At 36.9% G+C, this 18,235-nt stretch overlaps 1 long non-coding RNA gene across 2 annotated transcripts in view; it reads right to left on the reverse strand.

The window, feature by feature from the left end:
* LOC114014556 (uncharacterized) overlaps positions 1-2,816 on the reverse strand; it is a 47,086-nt gene extending 44,270 nt beyond the window's left edge. For both annotated transcript variants that reach the window (XR_008731153.1, XR_008731152.1), the window contains exon 1: positions 1,691-2,816. This is a non-coding gene — a long non-coding RNA (uncharacterized LOC114014556). The remainder of the gene's footprint in view (positions 1-1,690) is intronic.
* Between the last annotated feature and the right edge of the window lie 15,419 nt (positions 2,817-18,235).

Here is an 18,235-nt window from a genome sequence, read left to right on the forward strand (position 1 = left end):
AGAAAAAGTGTTTGAATAACAGAAGGTTGATTAGGGTTCTATCAGAAAGTAATAAACAGGTATTAAAAATGGAATATTTCAGACATGTAATGGCCACCTGTTAGCCATACATTATGATGGCTGACATGTAAAATATTTATGAAAATGGTCTCTTAAGGCTTCTTGGACAAATTTATTCTCCTCAACATTTAAACCATTGTGATTTAAATTTGGGGAATAAGTTTAATACTAAAGAAAAAATATTAAGAGAAAAAGGAAATTGAAGGATAACCACAAAAACATACAGTATCTGAATTTTTTCAACCACTTTCACCTCCACTGATACAGCCTAAGAATGAAACCAGAAAATCCCCCTTGGCGTCATTCGTCATAACTGTACTGGAGCTGGTGAATTTATGCCCACTGGCTTTAGGCTGTGGATCCCAACTGTACAGCTCTTCTTACTCCATTTTTCTCCATCCTCACATCCCATTCCTCCTAACACTGCCTCTTACATGTTGCCGCTCACAATGAAAAGCATTGATGGACTGAATTCCTCAGACATCAGCACCTGAATGTTTTTTGCTTCTCAGAGGAATTGAAGACAGGATCAGGACAACAAGGATATATTCCCTTCATATTCTATATGAAATACTACAGTGATAGGAAATGCAACAACACCAATGGAATTAAAAATAATGTACGCGATGCTTTTTCTATCATGAATATTTCACATAATGTTTTTTTCAGATTCACACCTCACTATTTTTTTGCTAATGGCAAATAAAACATATCTGTTGGTAATAGCATTAGATTGGGTGAGACAGCATCCAGGCCATAAAGGGCAGCTTAAATTTATACATTCCATAATAACCAGATTAAAGAAACATAGCAATTGTTAACATCCAAAACCTTTTCTGCAAGTGGGAGTGGAGAAACAGTAAGGTTCAAGTCTACATATTGGGGTCAATAACCCTATTTGCCTTACCATAGTTTCAGTGCATAGATATTGTGGTTTATAATTAATGCTGTTGGAGTGAAAATGAGCAATGAAATGGAGATGACTAACATAATCTACAACAATTTGCAGATAGTATAAACACTTGGTGAAAAGTATAGATCTTATAACTACTTCCCTATAGAGAGTGGAAATGGTATACCTCTCAGAATTTCTGTAAAAAAAAAGTTTTGTTATTTTCTCAACAGTCTTAAATGTAAACATTTCCAAGAAGTAATATCTCTACACAAAAGTTTATTGAAAGTGTAGCACGGCTTATTCCCCATGTCATAATATTCACTAAGATGGGTGAAAAATTAGAAAGCAAGCAAATGATTATTTTTTTAAATATTTTATTCATGGTAGTTTGCTGCTGAGTCTTACTTCTTCCAAACTGCAAGCTAATTCCTTTATTCAGAAGGTAAGCAGGGATATTCAAAGTTGCTTAAGAAAACACAAAACTTTTAGAATGTGGATTGCCTTAAGTTCATCTTCTATAATCAACATGTCAAATATGATAAAATTAAACCTATCATTGTCACATAATTCTGTTTTGAAAGGCAAATCAATATTTGGTGTTGAAGACATTGAACTGGTCGACAACTTCTAGTCCAAATGTTGTGTGAGGGTAACAGCTCTACCAAGTTCCCATGGATACTCATAACGCATGAAGGCCCAAAGGTCAACGGGTCATGAGAATAAATAGTTACCAACCTGAAGAGTACGGCAGCTGCATCTGTGAGCAAGTTCCCAAGAACAGCCATGGTGCATGACTGGTTGAAGGTCATCAGGGCATGAGAATTTGGGAGGTTCCTGCACAGTGAAGTCCACCCCTAGAGTCCACCAACTCCACTCTACCTAGGGCTCATGTAATCACGTATTACAACTAGATTAGCTCTTCAACATTAGAATGTCAACAAAGACTCAACATAACACTGTTGCCTGGAAATGACGCATCTTGAAAAATAAAAGATCTATTGTATGGTTATCATGCAAACAATTTCTTTAAAATGAATAACATAATTTTCACAATGTATATTTTTTTAAAGAAATACATTTAATATGCTTCAGAATGCGTAACCTCTGAAGGCATCACTGAATACCCAAACATTTCTTGCTTTTGCAAGAAAAATAAACACTCAAGAACAAAATTCTTGTAAAGCAGAAACATTTTTTCTCTCCATAATAATTTTCTTCATTTGTTCATATAGCAAGTATATCTGAAATACTTGAAAATATTACCAAGAGTTAAAGTTTAATTTGCCAAATTTGGAAAATAATTCAGGTGAGAGAGTTGAAGTTGCTGAAATATACATATACATTCATATATTTATTCTTAGTTTCAGGATAAAAAGATATCATGTAGTATTTTACATTAATGTCTAACAAAAATGTAGAAAATATAGACATGAATAAATAAGTAAGCAAAAATTTATTTCTGAGAATGTGTCAGAGTGAATGCACTGTGAAACTTACAGGTATACAACTAATTTGGATGCCATATAAAATGTAAGAATTAGAAATATAAGAACTTAATTTGAAGGCAAGAGCTTTTGGGGGATTATGAAAATGAAATCAAGAAAGCATTCCTTTTACTAAAGAGAATGCAACAGGTGTTAGTAGTATATTTAAATAGATGTCATATGGATGGGGTCTGTTTACCTATTAATAAAAACAGAGCACCACAGCATTACTTAGATTTTGGTTTTGGCTCTGGTTTGGTGATGGGTGGTGGTCAGAAAAGGAGCAAGAAACATAACATTTTCCTCAGTGGGATATTCTTAAACAAAACATAATCAAACAACATTTTTGCTTACTTTCCCTCAAGACTCTGTAAAACAGAGAAACAGAGAAGATACAAAAATTGTTGTATACTTTTGGAAATGAAATTGAATTGCATTATTATTCCAAGAATTTTTTTCACTATCACATTTTGAAAGAGCACATGAGATTTTCTCATGCTTTTTGAAGCCATAAACAGTAGTAAGTATTTAAAAGGATGAAAATTAAAAACAGTACAGAAAAAATACATTACAGTGCAAGAGGTCTTTCATTATTTGACTTTGGATCTGAATTATTCTTATTTTGTTATAGTAAGCATTCTTATTAATGCAGCTACTAAAATTCTTTCATAAAAAAAAATATGGGGAAAAATATACATGAGTTTAAGGTGAAAAAATACTTCTCTTTTGCATTTAGTAGGCAGACATTCCCAAGTTCAAATAATGTGCTTTTCCCTAAAATAAAGCAAATAAAATAATTAAAAAAAAAAGATCAGTTAAAATATTCACTTACTTTTCTTGTCTCTCACAGTTTTTGGATGTTTATCATATAAGATAAAAAAATAATGTGGACTTCTGTTTTCATCACTGAAGTCCAATCAAGTTTACAAATCAGAAGTGAACTGTTCCTACTACAGTTATTGAGCACTAGGAATAAATATCTGCTTTGATACAGTAAAGTGGGGAAGGAGAAGACAACTACAGGATTGAACTAGGCTTGGCAGAAGAAAGAAGAGGTCAGGAAAGAAAGATGATATCTTAAAGGTAAAAATTAGATTTAAAAATCAACTGAAAAATATTTTTCATTAACTAAAACCAGAACATTCAAATATTAATCTTGACTCCTTATTAACAAATCCTTCAAAACCACTATCCTCCCAAGAGTCAGAGACTGAAGACTGGTGTCTCTGTCTGCAATGTCACTTACATACCAGGGCATGCCACAAAATTTCCTGGATCACAAGATCTGGTTCTCAGATCATACGTATGTCACAGCACATGGCAAGGATGCTTTGTTTTCCTTTCTAAGAAAACCAGAGCATGTGGTAGAGACCCTACTGCTTTATGTAGGTTTTATCCACATAGAGTCAGAACATAGCTGGACTGCATCTGAGGTGAAGACAGCTGAAGCTGGGAAACCGGCAACACTCCTGAATCCTGCAATACATATTTATCTTCTCATAATGTCGATACAGTTCCAGTTAATAAGCTTGGATTCTGTTTTTTGGCTGTAAGCCTGGATTATGGCCAACCACCATGCCAAAGCTAACGTACAAATGACATGCAGTAAGTTTCTGCCACTTAGACTGCATCGCACTGTTTGCTTTGGTTCCTTACAGAGAATCCTAGATCTCTCAGTTGAGCATCAGCGCTTTTGCCCACTGCATTTCTCATTTTGGTGATGACCTCCTCAATAATTAGATTTATCAGAATAAATTATAATATCTTTAAAGACTCACACTATTGGCATTTTGGGCACACTATCCAGTTATCTTATAATAAAAAAAGAATTCACTTTCCATTGAGGAACAAATCCCCCCATTCTTTGTTGTCAGAAACTCAGCAGAAAATGTACTTTACAAAATAACGTATTTCAAGTAAAGCACGACTGCAACTAGATTTAAAATGCTTACCAGCTTTTGCTTCCAGGGCTAGAAATCTTAGTCTGCCCAGTAATTCATATTTTTTTATAAATATTGAACATTCAAACTACATATTTTTTCATACCTTTTCTCAGGTATCAAAGCTCTATTGTTAGTAAAACCATCTTGGCTGATGTTATTCATAATAAACCAGTGCCAATTACTGTAGGAGGTCTTGACACTAACAGAAGTCCTCAAAGTTTGTTTCAAAATTTCCCCATTACAGCTTTATAATTTTAATAACAGCATAAGCAGACTCCGTACGAAAAAGGTTCAGATTTACCTTGACTAGTTTAGCTTAGGTCTTTCAAAATTACCAATGTCAACAACTGGGGAAAAAAACTTCATGAAGAAGTAGCACTCTTAATCCTCTTTCCTACAGCAACTCTTGGTGAATCACAGACTTTTTATCTTTTCTGTGAACACTTTCACACCTCCAGACTGAAACTACATGTAGGGAAAGGGAGAACATGCTTGTGATGGAGGGCTTCAAATACTCATGGATGTTTGTGAAGGGGAAAAAAGCAGAGTTAGCTGTCAAGGCCTGGAGTACTGTACTCCACTGCAGGAGTTTTCCTCTCATTGCTCAAGGCCACCTCTCCTAAACGAGAGCTGTTGGAGATGCCTCAGCCAGCTGGGGAGCTCTTAGAGAAAAGCTGGAAGAGGCATCAGTGAAGGCTCTCCAACCTTTCCTTGTGAGCTGCTCTTAAACTAAGGCTCTCCAGACTGGTGGGTGTCTGTATGAGTCACGTTGCAGCTGCATTGCAACCATTTTCATTCCTGGCAATGTACCACATAGATCTTGACCCAAACCTACGGATCTGACTGCTTGGCCTGGCCAGGCCTTCGACCTCAGCACCCTGGGCTCACTCTGGTTCCTGTCTCTAGCCTTGATCGTGATCCTCACCTGCAGGCTGACTCCCTGGCTGGACCTCAGGCCTCCCTGTCATCACAGCTGTGCGGGGCAGACACACTGCTCTAGGCTGGTTCTGGCCACCATCCTCATCCCAGCCCTGCTCTCACTGGGTGCGGTGGCATGGGGATGTCATTATGGAGGCCCCAGACCTGCTGGTTCCGTGGCCAGCCTTGGCTCCTGGTTTTCTCCCTTGGCTGCACCCTAACCATAAAACCTGTTAGGAAAATAAACGGGGGAGCACATCTTTTAACAACAGGAATTGACTGTTTTGGGTGTTTCGGGTAACCTAAAAGTGGAACAGCGCACCCCACCTCAGTGACGTTACTCTGGTGATGGCCAGATGACTTTCTTACTTCTCAAGGACCAAGGCTATTGCACAAGATATTGCCTTGAGAATCCAAGGCAGTGCTTTGGAAAAAGACTTCAGGTGGACATAGGAGTTCTTGGTATTGGTTGTGTTAAACCACAGGTGATCTCAGGGCCAAACACAGCTTTTATTTACCATCATTGTTTACTCTATATTGAACAGAAATTGTGGTAAGGATATATCCACTTGAGTTTAAGATGGAAAAAAATTTTGTCATGTGACGGCCTACTCAAGAGTCAGTGTCACTTGAATACAGAAATTTTAAGTGCCTAATATATTTCAGATCCTTTACAGTTTCACTTTGTTCAATAGCAGAGCTTGTAAAGGCCTAAATGTCCCTAAGAACCTACAATCTCTGGAATTTCACGGTATCTTTTATTTTGTAAAAATAATCTCAGAAAATAAATACTCCTACAGTTTAGACACCTTCTAAAGTTAATCAACCATAGCCTAACTAGAAGGTTCTTTCTTTACTATCATGTATTCAATATTAATGAAGAATATTAATTATGTCATTAAGCTGAGAAGTCTGTTGGACAGGCAAGGAAAATAACACTTCTCTAAATTAATTTCTGTGTGTGAAAGATTTTTATAACATGATCTGTAAGATTCAAAAATAAGGATTTTTTTCTTCATTTCAACCTCAATTACTACAACTAATTCTGTTCTTTTCATAATTTCAAGCTCAATAAATGCCATTTATGAGTTGGGACTGCTCAAATGTCTGCCTGCAGTCATCAGTAAGCTTTAACTCTTTTCTGAAGAGAAAGTCTTCCTGGAAATTAGATTTGAAAGGTGATACTGTCTGTGCAAATGTATGACTTGATCATGCTGTTTCTCTGAATACCCTATTCCTAATCCATAATCACAAACTGACAGCATTCTTCTGTGGCTGTACTTCTCCATCTGAAGAAATAGCTGCTGTTTTAATATATAATATCAAGTCATAGGCAGACAAACTTATTCACAGTATGCCTGTCATAAGCCAGCTCCTACTTTATGAAAATCATAACCAGGATAGTAGAGAAAATCTTTGCATACAAGACAAGTATTACAAACTGTGTACAGTTTATTAAGTTTTAAGAATGTGTTTTGCAAATGGGATTGCAATTTAGTTCTGCTTCTCAAGAGGTTCTTAAGGCCAGTAAGGGACTATATATTCCAGGAAAGAGAGAAATCTCATTTTTCTCCTATGAGGTAGCTAGTAATATTCTTAAGAGGGAGGAAGACATGTCTTATATTAAAGTATGCAATCTCCTTAAAATACACACTTTGACTTTCTGGTCACCATTATTCTTTTGCTGTGCGTTATATGGAATGGAAGAATCACTACTAGTCTAAAAATGATTTTCCAAACAATGTTTCAGATTTCCTGGAAGTATATTGTAGGTGCTTAGATGCACACCTGACCAATACTTCTGAAGCATTTCTACTGCTCTGTACAATGGTAGTGTAGGCTCTTTCAACAGGGAATACTTCATCTGGGAAGAAAGGAACATACTTTCCATACACCCAGGAGTGGGTTAAATGAAAACTGAAAAGCAGAGAAATGAAAGAAGAGGCATTTAAGATAAATAAATAAATAGATAGGTAATCATCTATTTATTCTCCCCTTGACAGACAGAGAGAATTGTATAGACTGAAGACTTTGGATACCTAAAGATGAGTAGTCAAAGCTGTGCAGCCTGTGGTTGCCTCCTGTTGTGGTCTATGATACCAGGGGTTGGCTTGCCATGAATGCCTATACCTCCCATCAGCACTCAACTACAAAATAGCGTCTTCCTCCAAGAGACTTGTAACAACTATGTACATGAGAGCCTCTTGCATGCATAATTCCCTTCCTTGATTCCACACCTGGCTTAATGACTAGGATGAAGAATGAAGTTCTCTATTTCTCATGAGCTGACATGTCCCATCCCTGTCAAACCGTTGGTAGCTTTAACCTTTCATTATGCCACATCCTTTGGCTTTATCACATCCTGAAGCCCTCTTCTATTGCCAGCTTACAGAAGCAACGTGAAATCTTTCAGCAAGAAATTTGTGGGTATCTTAAATGCTCTTCCCCCCCCCCCCCCAAATGTTATTTCCCTTCAGCCAAGTTACTAGGATATTTTGTAATATAAAATAGAGATAGGAAAAATACTTTTGGCTTCCATCCCCACCTAGTGCAATTCAGTGTAACAATTAAGTAAAAGAACCAGGGTGCTGACTGGCTGAAGGCAAATAGGGTCCTTTTGCGAGCATCAAGTCTGTCTTGAATTCTCAGAAAAGATGAAGAAAGAGGGGTACCAAGTTCCTACCTCAGGAAGTAAAGCTACCTTCTACAGCATGTAGAAGACTAGCAATTCTAAGGATCTGACCAGATTGTGGGATTACCACCAAGGCAGAGTAGTTATTTCGAAGTGCTGTCAGTAACAAACTACAGAAAATCAGTTTGCTCCGCTGTGGCTAATTCTTGGGTCACTGGCAATAGCAATAGTATGCAAATTAATAAATAGGTGTTCAAAACAATGAAAAGGAGATTCATACCTCAGCTTCACCTGAGACAGGACAAAAGATGAATGCAAGAGATGCTTCTGTGTGCTGGTACTAAAGAATCTTGTCCCAAAGCATTGGCAGTATTAAGGCGTTTTTTTAAAATTTTTGATTGGTTAACTCCACATTTAAAAATTTGATCAATTTTTCCCAAAGTTGCTTTCTGACATTGCTATTCTATGTATAGATTACACTAAAGCAATATCTAGAAGTAACAGACAACTACTCACTAGAAGATTAAATCCACAGCTGCTTTTGTGTGCTTACCACTGGAGACTAGGGCAAGGAATGCACATATCTGGCTCTACATCAAGTGATCAAATATTTTATAGCTAACCAAGAACATTGTGACTTTATAACACGAGTTTTCAGATTCCTTTTGCATTCAGTAATAAAGGAATTACTTTGTAACTGTCCTGAGCCAATCATATTTCCAGATCTGTATATCTTTTAAATATATGTCATTGTAGCTAAAGGAATTTGCATGTTGAAGAATCTGTTATGTAACTTACTGCCACAGGTAAACACTGTTTTTTAACAAGATGCATTTTTTCTATCTTCTTTTTATTGTACTGTTTTCTGATATGCCTTTGTTAGCTTTCTGTTATGTAAAGAGAAAAGATGAGCTGATAACTTTCAAAATTATACAAAATGAAAATAAACAGACATATATTTGTAGTCTTCTATTCCATCACTGTTTTCTGTAAAATTCTATGTTTTTCATCCTGTAAAATCTCCATGAACAAAGAAAGAATTACCTTATTCACATTATATTTGTAAAGTGCCTCAAATTGTGGTAAATGTGGAAAATGTCTTTTGAGCCAAAACTTCAAGTATGAATTCTTGGTATTCAATCTGAATGCCAGAGCCCTGACCTTTAACACTTCTTAGACCAAAAGGGGAACTATAACAAATATGTGTCAAGAGGTGATGACTCTTCTCTCTGTCATCTTAAGAAACATAGCAGTATCTGTGCCCTTCCAAGCAAAAGCAGTATTGCATCAATAACAAGTGATGTCCAGAAGAAGCAAGCAAATCTTTAACTAATTAAGAATCAAGCTGTTTTATATTGTTCATTATTTGGTTAGCTCTCATTTGGTGGATGCTATCAAGATCTTTCTCTTTCCTCAATTTCCTCATTTTGGAAATAGTAACTCCAAAATAATCATGAAAACCTACTTCTGATCATCATAACATTTACAACTCTGAGACTTATCAGTTACTCTGTTAAGAATAAAAAAATACATCTGCTTTCAGTCTAGAAGCTATTATGGAATATGGATGGCTAAGAGGTACTTACACATAGAATACAGCCATGCTTGAACAAGCTGGTGAGGAAATATGTAAGAAAACTCCACCACTGGTTTAAAAAATGTGGAAGCTAAGTCAGTTAAGAAATTTGTATAAATTAAATGCACATCTGAAATACATAATGTCACTATATTAGCGTGGATAACATATTTTCTTTTTTGCAAGGATTATATGAAGCTACAGCAGTTTGGCATGCCTAACTAATGCAAACCCAATTCTGGTTTTTCTTTTTCCTAAAATAATGTCAAAGAGAGAAGAAAATAGTAAAAACCAAATCATTGTTTTCTTCTTTACAATGTGCCAAGAAGTGCAACAAAAAGTACTGAAATGCTAATGCAGGAAAAAATATAGTATGTGAATTCTAATGGCTTTTCATTAAATTTTGATGAAGTTAGAGATAGGGTTCTGCTGCAAGAACACAATGGTTATTGCAACACAGAGAATTTATCAGCAAATGCAGAATATCAAGAACATGGTATCAAATCTTTTCTTTAAGACTACAAAGAAGCAGCTAACAAATCAACAGTGTGCATAAGCAGTTCACTGATAAATCCTGGAAATAAAATGATCTCTCGTCAGCTAAGCCTCTGATCTATGATTATTGTACAATCAAAACAGGTCTTCCATTTTCCCTGAGTATAACTGCATACAAACAAATTTGCAAAAATGACAGACTATTTTGAAAGAATAACAGTCTGCTATCATAAATCACACTGCAACTAAACCTTATAAGTCATTATAATTTGACTGCTGGTGGGAGAAGGGATAAGACACAAAAATTGTCATTTTAGGAGTGAAAGGGAGTAAAATCAGCTGAAATTGCATAGAACTACTGTCAGTCATGCAGCTACCACTACAGCCATTCTACTGTACTTGCAGAGCTTGGATAGTCTTTTCCTTTCGAGTGGTTAGTACATCCATCTAATCATCATTTTCCTCCCAGTGACAGCTCTCAAGTCTTTTCCTGACAGTTATAGGTTTTTTGTCTGCTTCTAAGGAGACCTTCCAAAAGTAGAGAAGCAGAGAATGGTTCACATAGTGTTGACAAATCAATGAAATCTGTATCAGGCCATTTAATCGTCATATTCTGCTTGTATACAGAATTATATGTAAATATTTTGGATATCTTATGAGCATAATCCCATAATTCCCAATGTTCTTGTCTAGAAGAGCCCATCTATTACCCGTGAAGTTGGACTGCATTCATTCTAGGTTATAAGCCTGTAAAATTCTACTGCAGACAATACTTAATGAAAGATATATTTAATGAACATTATGAAAAGTGACAAGTTATCCAACACCACTCTCACATACGTGCATAACACATTAGCTAAAATTTTATATTAGAACAGCTGGCCAGCTGAGACGTCTTGTTTCCTTTATATAAATATAATTATAGCTAAAAACAATTATAGCAAGACCTTCATAATCACCAAATTAGTGAAGATGTTTGAAATGTTATTAATGGATCATTTGCAATCTCTTTTTCTATACTACTGAAACTATCATTTGCATTTTATGTCCCATTTTAATACCATCATCCCAATGCTTAACATCCATATCAGTAAGTTCAAAAATACTGCTGTCCTTCGGAATGTGGTTTAAATCTTCTTCCTAATGTGACTTCAAAAACATTAGAAAAAAGTTCATTATGTTTTCAAAACAATTTGCTACCTTTTGAAAAGGAAGACACACACACAAAAAGTCTCCCAACCCGACAGCCAAATGTCATAAAATGTTACCAGCTCGGAAAGTCTCAACAGCTGGCATTGCTCCTTTTCTTTGTACTGCAGTGCCCCCTGCAGGTGTAAAAGATCTTCTCTGTCTCCATAGCATTTTCTGTAGCTCTTTTGAGTGGAGCACCTCATCTGATAAACACTTCACTTCCAAAACCCCTGCTAATCGCTGAACGTTGTTTGACTCACAGAACAAACATATAAAGCAGAAAAACGGAAGGTAGAGGAAAAAACCTTTGATACATACTGTATCTTAGATGAGGAAGACTATGCATAAGCCAGACGAATGAGCACCCTGCAGGGGTTAGTGAAAACTTGTGTCCCAGTCTGTACTCTGTAGGTCTCAAGAGGTTTAAACTGGACAGGAATATGATTGTCCTCTAAAGCAATTTGAATCCAAAACCTCTGGCTTCAATCTTAAATGAACTGTATGTTGTTACTATTTTTCTTAAATGAGCACAATAAAAAAAAGTAAATGAAGTCTTTCAGGATGATAGATTTTGTGAACTAACCACTCCCAGCAATATATGTTAAGCATGACCCCAGACCACTGACCTTACATGACTACCATTATACTGCAGAACATACTTTGAAAAATAATAGATGCTCATCCCTCTTTGACAGGTTTCAGATAGGGAGCTATGGAGCAATCAAAAAGATCCAGGAGGCAATGTGAACCTCTGAAACCCAGGTGGGGGCCTGATGGCCTTCAACAGCAGTTATGCTGGTACTATTAGAGTGATTGCTGTTCCATCCAAAATGCACTGTTAAAACTAGGTAATTTGAGGGATTTGTGGAAATTATTCACAGACTAGTAGCTTGATTGAGGAAGCATGTCAAAAAAGAGACAAAGCAAGGACATTTCACAGTTGTCTGCAAGTAATATTTGATTTTATTAGTTGTGTCATGTTTCCCACTGTATTAAACTCTGGAAGGATGTTAAGCATAAACTCCATGAAGTAATTGCAACATATTCACAGCAGATAAGGCATTGTGGATAAAACTGTATATAGTGGTTTGTCCCATTTTTGTGGAATATACAGTTTCAATGTAGGGACACGTGAAGCTTCAGAAACACTGGCAGTACATAAGGAGTCTATAGGCCTGGTTCCTTGCCTGTCCTCCACTGACAAATTGGAAATATGCAACTAAAAATTAATAAATTAATTCCTTTACTCTGTAAATTGTTTTCCCAAAGAAGATGCTTCTGTGTAACTAGTAATAGAGTAAATTAAGAGAACAGTAATTGTGACAGGCTGACCGTGGCTGGATGCTGGGTGCCCACCAGAGCTGCTCTGTCACTCCCCTTTGTCAGCTGGACAGGGGAGAGAAGATACAACAAAAGGCTCATGGGTCAAGATAAGGACAGGGAGATCACACAGCAATTACTGTCACAGGCAAAACAGACTGGGACTTGGAGAATTGGTTTAATTTACTGCCAATCAAACCAGAGTAGGATAATGAGAAATAAAATTAAATCTTAAAACACCTTCCCCCCACCCCTCCCTTCTTCCCAGGTTCAACTGCACTCCCAGTGTTCTCTGCCTCCTCCCCACCAAGCAGCGCAGGGGGACAGGGAATGGGGGTTGCGGTCAGTTCATCACATGTTGTCTCTGCAGCTCATTCCTCTTCACACTCTTCCCCTGCTCCAGCCTGGGGTCCCACCCATGGGAGACAGTTAGTTCTCCATAAACTTCTCCAACCTGAGTCCTTCCCACAGGGTGCAGTCCCTCAAGGAACAGACTGCTCCAGTGTGGGTCCCCTGAGGGGTCACAAGCCCGGCCACCAAACCAGCTCCAGCACGGGCTCCTCTCTCCACAGGGCCACCGATCTTGCCAGGAGCCTGCTCCAGCACAGGCTGCCTGCAGGGTCACATCCTTCGCATCCACCTGCACTGGTGTGGGGTCCTCCATGGGCTGCAGGGGAATCTCTGCTCCAGCACCTGGAGCACCTCCTCCCTCCTCACCTTTCTTTTTCACTGACCTTGGTGTCTGCAAACTTGTTTCTCTCACACATTCTCACTCCTCTCTTTGGCTGCAGTTCATGTTGTGCAGAATTTTTTTCCCCTTCTTAAATGTGTTGTCCCAGAGATGCTACCATCATCGCTGATGGGCTGGGCCTTGGCCAGCGGCGGGTCCATCTCGGAGCCAGCTGGCATTGGCTCTGTGGGACATGGGGGAAGCTTCTAGCAGCTTCTCACAGATGCCATCCCTGTAGCCCCCCCACTACAAAGCTTTGCCACACAAACCCAACAAAGTAGTTCAGTTTTAGCTGAAGCTATGTATACACACATTATAGATTATAAAAATTAAAAAAATCATGTTCCAAAATATTTTTGTATTTACAAGTAGTTCCTGCTTATTTTAAATCGATTTGGTCTTCAGCAGCACTGCATTATAATTTTGGAAGAGTAGAAGAACGCATTCTAGCTCTAAGTCGTTGATTGTAAACTTTTTCTTGCAATTATATAAATAGCTATTGCAGTTGAATTAATTAGTAGTGACTGATCTAGTTGGTCAAATCTATTTTTTTACCCATTAGACAGACTTTTGAATTGAAAATACAGGGCATTCATAAAACTAGATGACAGAAATCTCATTAAGGAAATGGCTGTAAACAGATGTAGCTCAACCTCCGTTTTAGTGATCTCAGTTTATAACATGAGGGATTACGGTGCAGCAATGGTGGTAAATATATACATACATATATATATACACTGAGGTATAGATGCACATAAATGCATGTGCATACATATCTATGGGCATGTCCTTCAGTTCAGAGCTGCACTAGGTTGTATCACTACACTGAAAACCAAAACCTAAATGTTCATGTGGAATTTTATTCTCCTTAACCCTTCTGACAGTCACAGGTTCACTCAGGATGTGTATTTCAGAAACAGAAGAGTATAAGATTTTGGAAGGGAAGGAGGGGAGCAGTTGTCACATGTAAGTACTTTCCCTAATTTCTGGCTTCTTCTGGGGTCACCTGCTTCATCTCCTTTTCTACTCACCTTTCTTTTATTTCTATATTTCTTCCTTTCTTTTCAGACATCTTGCTGATCACTACTTCGTACACTTTTTCTTGTTGTCATTAATGGAGAAATGTTTATTAAAACTGAAAGACAATAGGTCTTAAGATGGTAAATAAGGACACTATTACATCAATATTTTTCTTTGGACTCTAAACAGAGGTGGCCATTTCCTACACATACCTAGTACTCATGGTTTTGTTGTATCTTGGGATCAAATTACATACCTTGGTGATTAGTGAGGTTTTATTGGTATGACTTAGTCCTTGCAAACTAGATGCCAGCAAATTACTTACTTGGTCACAGTTCATTTTTTAGTATTGGTCAATCTATTTAATTAGTTAATTTAATGTGTATCACCTATATGGTGGGTTTTTTCCAATTAAAATCCTAATCAGCATAATTAAAGAAAATAACATACTTAGGGCAGTGCATTGTTTGCTAAGCAAATACAGAAGGTTAAATCAAAAGAATTTTTTGTTGGCCTGGAAAAAACTGGAAATTCTGGAAAGAATTGGCTGCAGACTTGGTTTAGCAACCATGTCTCATCTTATGGCTTATTTAAATATTCTTACACAAGAACATAAAACCACATTAAAAAAACCCACAAGTACAAAAATTTCAGAATGAAACGTCAAGGGTTCCTAACTATCCTTTCTGTTCAGTGCTGAACAGACACAGGAGAGCAGGAAGCAAAGGTTATTTTAACGTTTTTCATGATTCATGTCACTAGATTTTATTCTTACTGAACTTGAGATACCTACTCAGACAAATACAATGCTAAGTATCTGAAAGGAAGGTGTTCAGTTGAAACTTGTTCAAGGTTCCCTCTGCAGTCTGTGGGATGAGGCAACACATGCTGTGGCAGATGTCTAAAGGGCAATGGCATTGATTGTCACCTGAAGAGGTCTATCCCCCTCTCCCCACAAAGCAATCCAGGAGAGTATACACTAAATAACAAGCAAATGTTGGTTTTCAGTCAAAATTTTGAGAACAGAAGTGGATTAGTGGAATCTTCTCTTGCAGTGAGAAGAATGTATGAATACAATTAGATATACAGAGCCTTGAGTGTTAAAGAAAATCACTGAATAATCAGAATTAATGGCTATACAATGGATGCATCGAAGGAGTAACACTGGTTTTGTAAAAGTTCCATGAGACTAAGAGGACAATAAATACATAAAACATAGTTAAAATTGTTGCCTAAGAAATGACAGCATACATATACTTTTGCTTAGGGAATTACTTACAGAAAAATTGAAAGGAAGATATTAAAAATTCTTAAACCATATAAATAAACTACAATTCTATTTTTAAAATATTGTAAATTGAATAATATAGAATAACTACATGTGATCAGGAATACACATTTTCACCTGTGCCTCTGGAATAGGAAAAAAAAATTTCTGAATAAAATCTTCATTTTTTTGGTTGGCAGGACTGTATTGTGAGTGACAGAGGAGTTAGGAAGAGGAGAAAGAGGGACTCCCTTCTCAACAGCAGCACAGATCTATGCAAGCTTTACAGACACCTCTAACTATGAACTTCAGCTTGCAGGGAGCCAGATCCAGAGAGCAAGAAGTCTCTCCCACTTCTGTGTATCATTGAAAGTACTCAGAAACTGAGGACAAATAAAAAACAATTGGGTGTGGGGGGGGGGTGGGGGGGGTGGGGATGGGGGTGTGTGTTTGAAAGCAAAACCGTCAAGAATGTACCCCAGACTAATATCCTTTTATAATCAGTGATAAAAATGCACCAGAGGCTATGTCTGAGTTCAGCAACTACATATAATTAACGACAGCGCTAATATTTTGCTGTAATCCTAGAAGTCTTTGAAACGAAATCCTTTAAACTTCATGTGGGTGAAAGAGCTTCCCTGTGCAGCACTGACAATATCCAGGTAAATTGCTGCCTAAGATTATAAACACTTTTGGATCATAAACACTTGCTTAAGATTCTTAATGCTATAAATAAAACTCCAGACTGATTTGGTTTTGTTTGATTTTCCTAAGTCAAAAGATTGTGGCTATATTGCTGAAAGAAGAGCTGAAGCAGAAAAAAATTAGTGACTTTTCCTTTCATATGCTTGCCTCATGGAGATCTGTTTCTCTACTGGTATAGAAAAAGATTGAGCCCACCTATTTTTCTTTCCAGAGAAATCCAAAATCTAGGCCTATATTCAGATCTTAGGCTAACCTCTGCTTTTACTCTGTTAAACATGTGCATCAGTGATGATGTTTGATGTTCAAAGAGGAGCGCTTGAAGTGAATGTGCAACAAGGGCACTACTATGCTATCAGGACCAAGCTCCCTAAAGTTCTATTGCTTTTCTGAGGAACACTAGAAAAAAATTCATCCAGGTAAGTGGTATGTGCTGATTTGTTGCTTACAAATAGCTCAAAGGCTGTGTCATTTCATTAGCTGAAAGAAGAAAAATACTTACCTACATTTCTTTAAAAAACTAGCAGAAAATGCTGCACATTTGCCTGAAATCAGTCTGAAGGCATCTATCCATCCTTTCTGACTGAAAGTGCTAAAAATTAATCAAACACTTAAGATGTTTCACTCTAGCTTTACAAATACTGAATAATGAGATTGGGCAGCTCAAAGATAATAACTGGCATAAGTTATTATGATCAAACAGCACTGGCATTTTGGAGTTTGCTACTTCATTAAAAAAATTACAAAACTAGTTCCATAATATTCTTTCCTTGGTTTAATTTAAAATTATATCATTTTTTTTATTTAAGTTAGGAAACCAGAGAAAACTGGAGCTTCAATAAAAGTTATGCATAGGTATATCCTTTCAGAACATCTGCTGATATAGCCCCATGGTCCTATTTCTAAAATAAAACAGCTTTCCTTCCTCCTACAGCACAAGGTCCAAGAGATTACAGCCTTACAAGTATGTCATACCCAGATCAATCTTTGCCACCAAAAAATGAAATTGCTGTTATTTCTTCTGTTATTTGGTCTTCTTATCAAGGGGGTTATTTTTTTTAGACAGATACATATTGAAAGTTACAACTGAATCCCAGTTCTGTTTTCCTTTAAAGTTTGGTTCTCTTTTGTCTTACAAATTTATTGTCATAAAAGTTTTTCAATTCTAAGCCACAGAAATTAGGCAGGCAGAGATCAATTGTACAGAAAAGGGAAATACAATGGAAGATATGCAAACCTGCAATCAAATTTATCCAAGTACATTACCACACAGACTGAACTATTTCAGAAGCAGGTTAAAAGGATAGAGGTTTTTCCTGTTTGAAGATATTTGCACCTCACAGATTGAGCCAAGCTTATGCACATTTTCTCATCTTGTACAAGTCATGATTACAAGATAAGAATGATTTGCACCTGGATTCACCTGATTTGAAAGTGTAAATATCCAGAAACTGTAAAAATACAATCTATCAATCTTAACCTAAAATTGAATAAATCAGACTCTAAAGGATGATAACCAAAATCCTTTTGTAGTAAAAAAGCCTGAAGCAAAAAGTACTAAAATTACTTAGTAAAAAAAGGTAATATACAAGAAGATTGTTGCCCCAGATAGTTGAAAGAATGTCACATATTTTTGCTGAATAAAGTTAATTTTTTGTAGCACAAAGTCTATCTGGCCACATGGTGCATTTACAGCATTTCACTGTCTGACAGCTTGCACTTCAAAAACCTCCAGTTGCATGTGTATTATCTGAACATGGACTGTCATAGTTAAAGCTAATAAAACCAGTAAATGGGTCAGATATACAGATCAAGACAACTATGAAATTGTAAACAAACAGCAACTGAAAAATTTAATTCCTTTTAAAGGTTCATCTAACTCCTATCAAAATATGTCAGTGTATACACTGATTTAACCAGAGAGGTATCACAGCCTCTGGCCCAGTAAGCTCTCGTCCAGGTTACAGGGTACAGGCATTGCTCTCATTTCTCCAGTGACAAC

The sequence above is a fragment of the Falco cherrug genome, chromosome 2 (genome assembly GCF_023634085.1).
Source record: "Falco cherrug isolate bFalChe1 chromosome 2, bFalChe1.pri, whole genome shotgun sequence".
Classification (NCBI taxonomy): Eukaryota; Metazoa; Chordata; class Aves; order Falconiformes; family Falconidae; genus Falco; species Falco cherrug.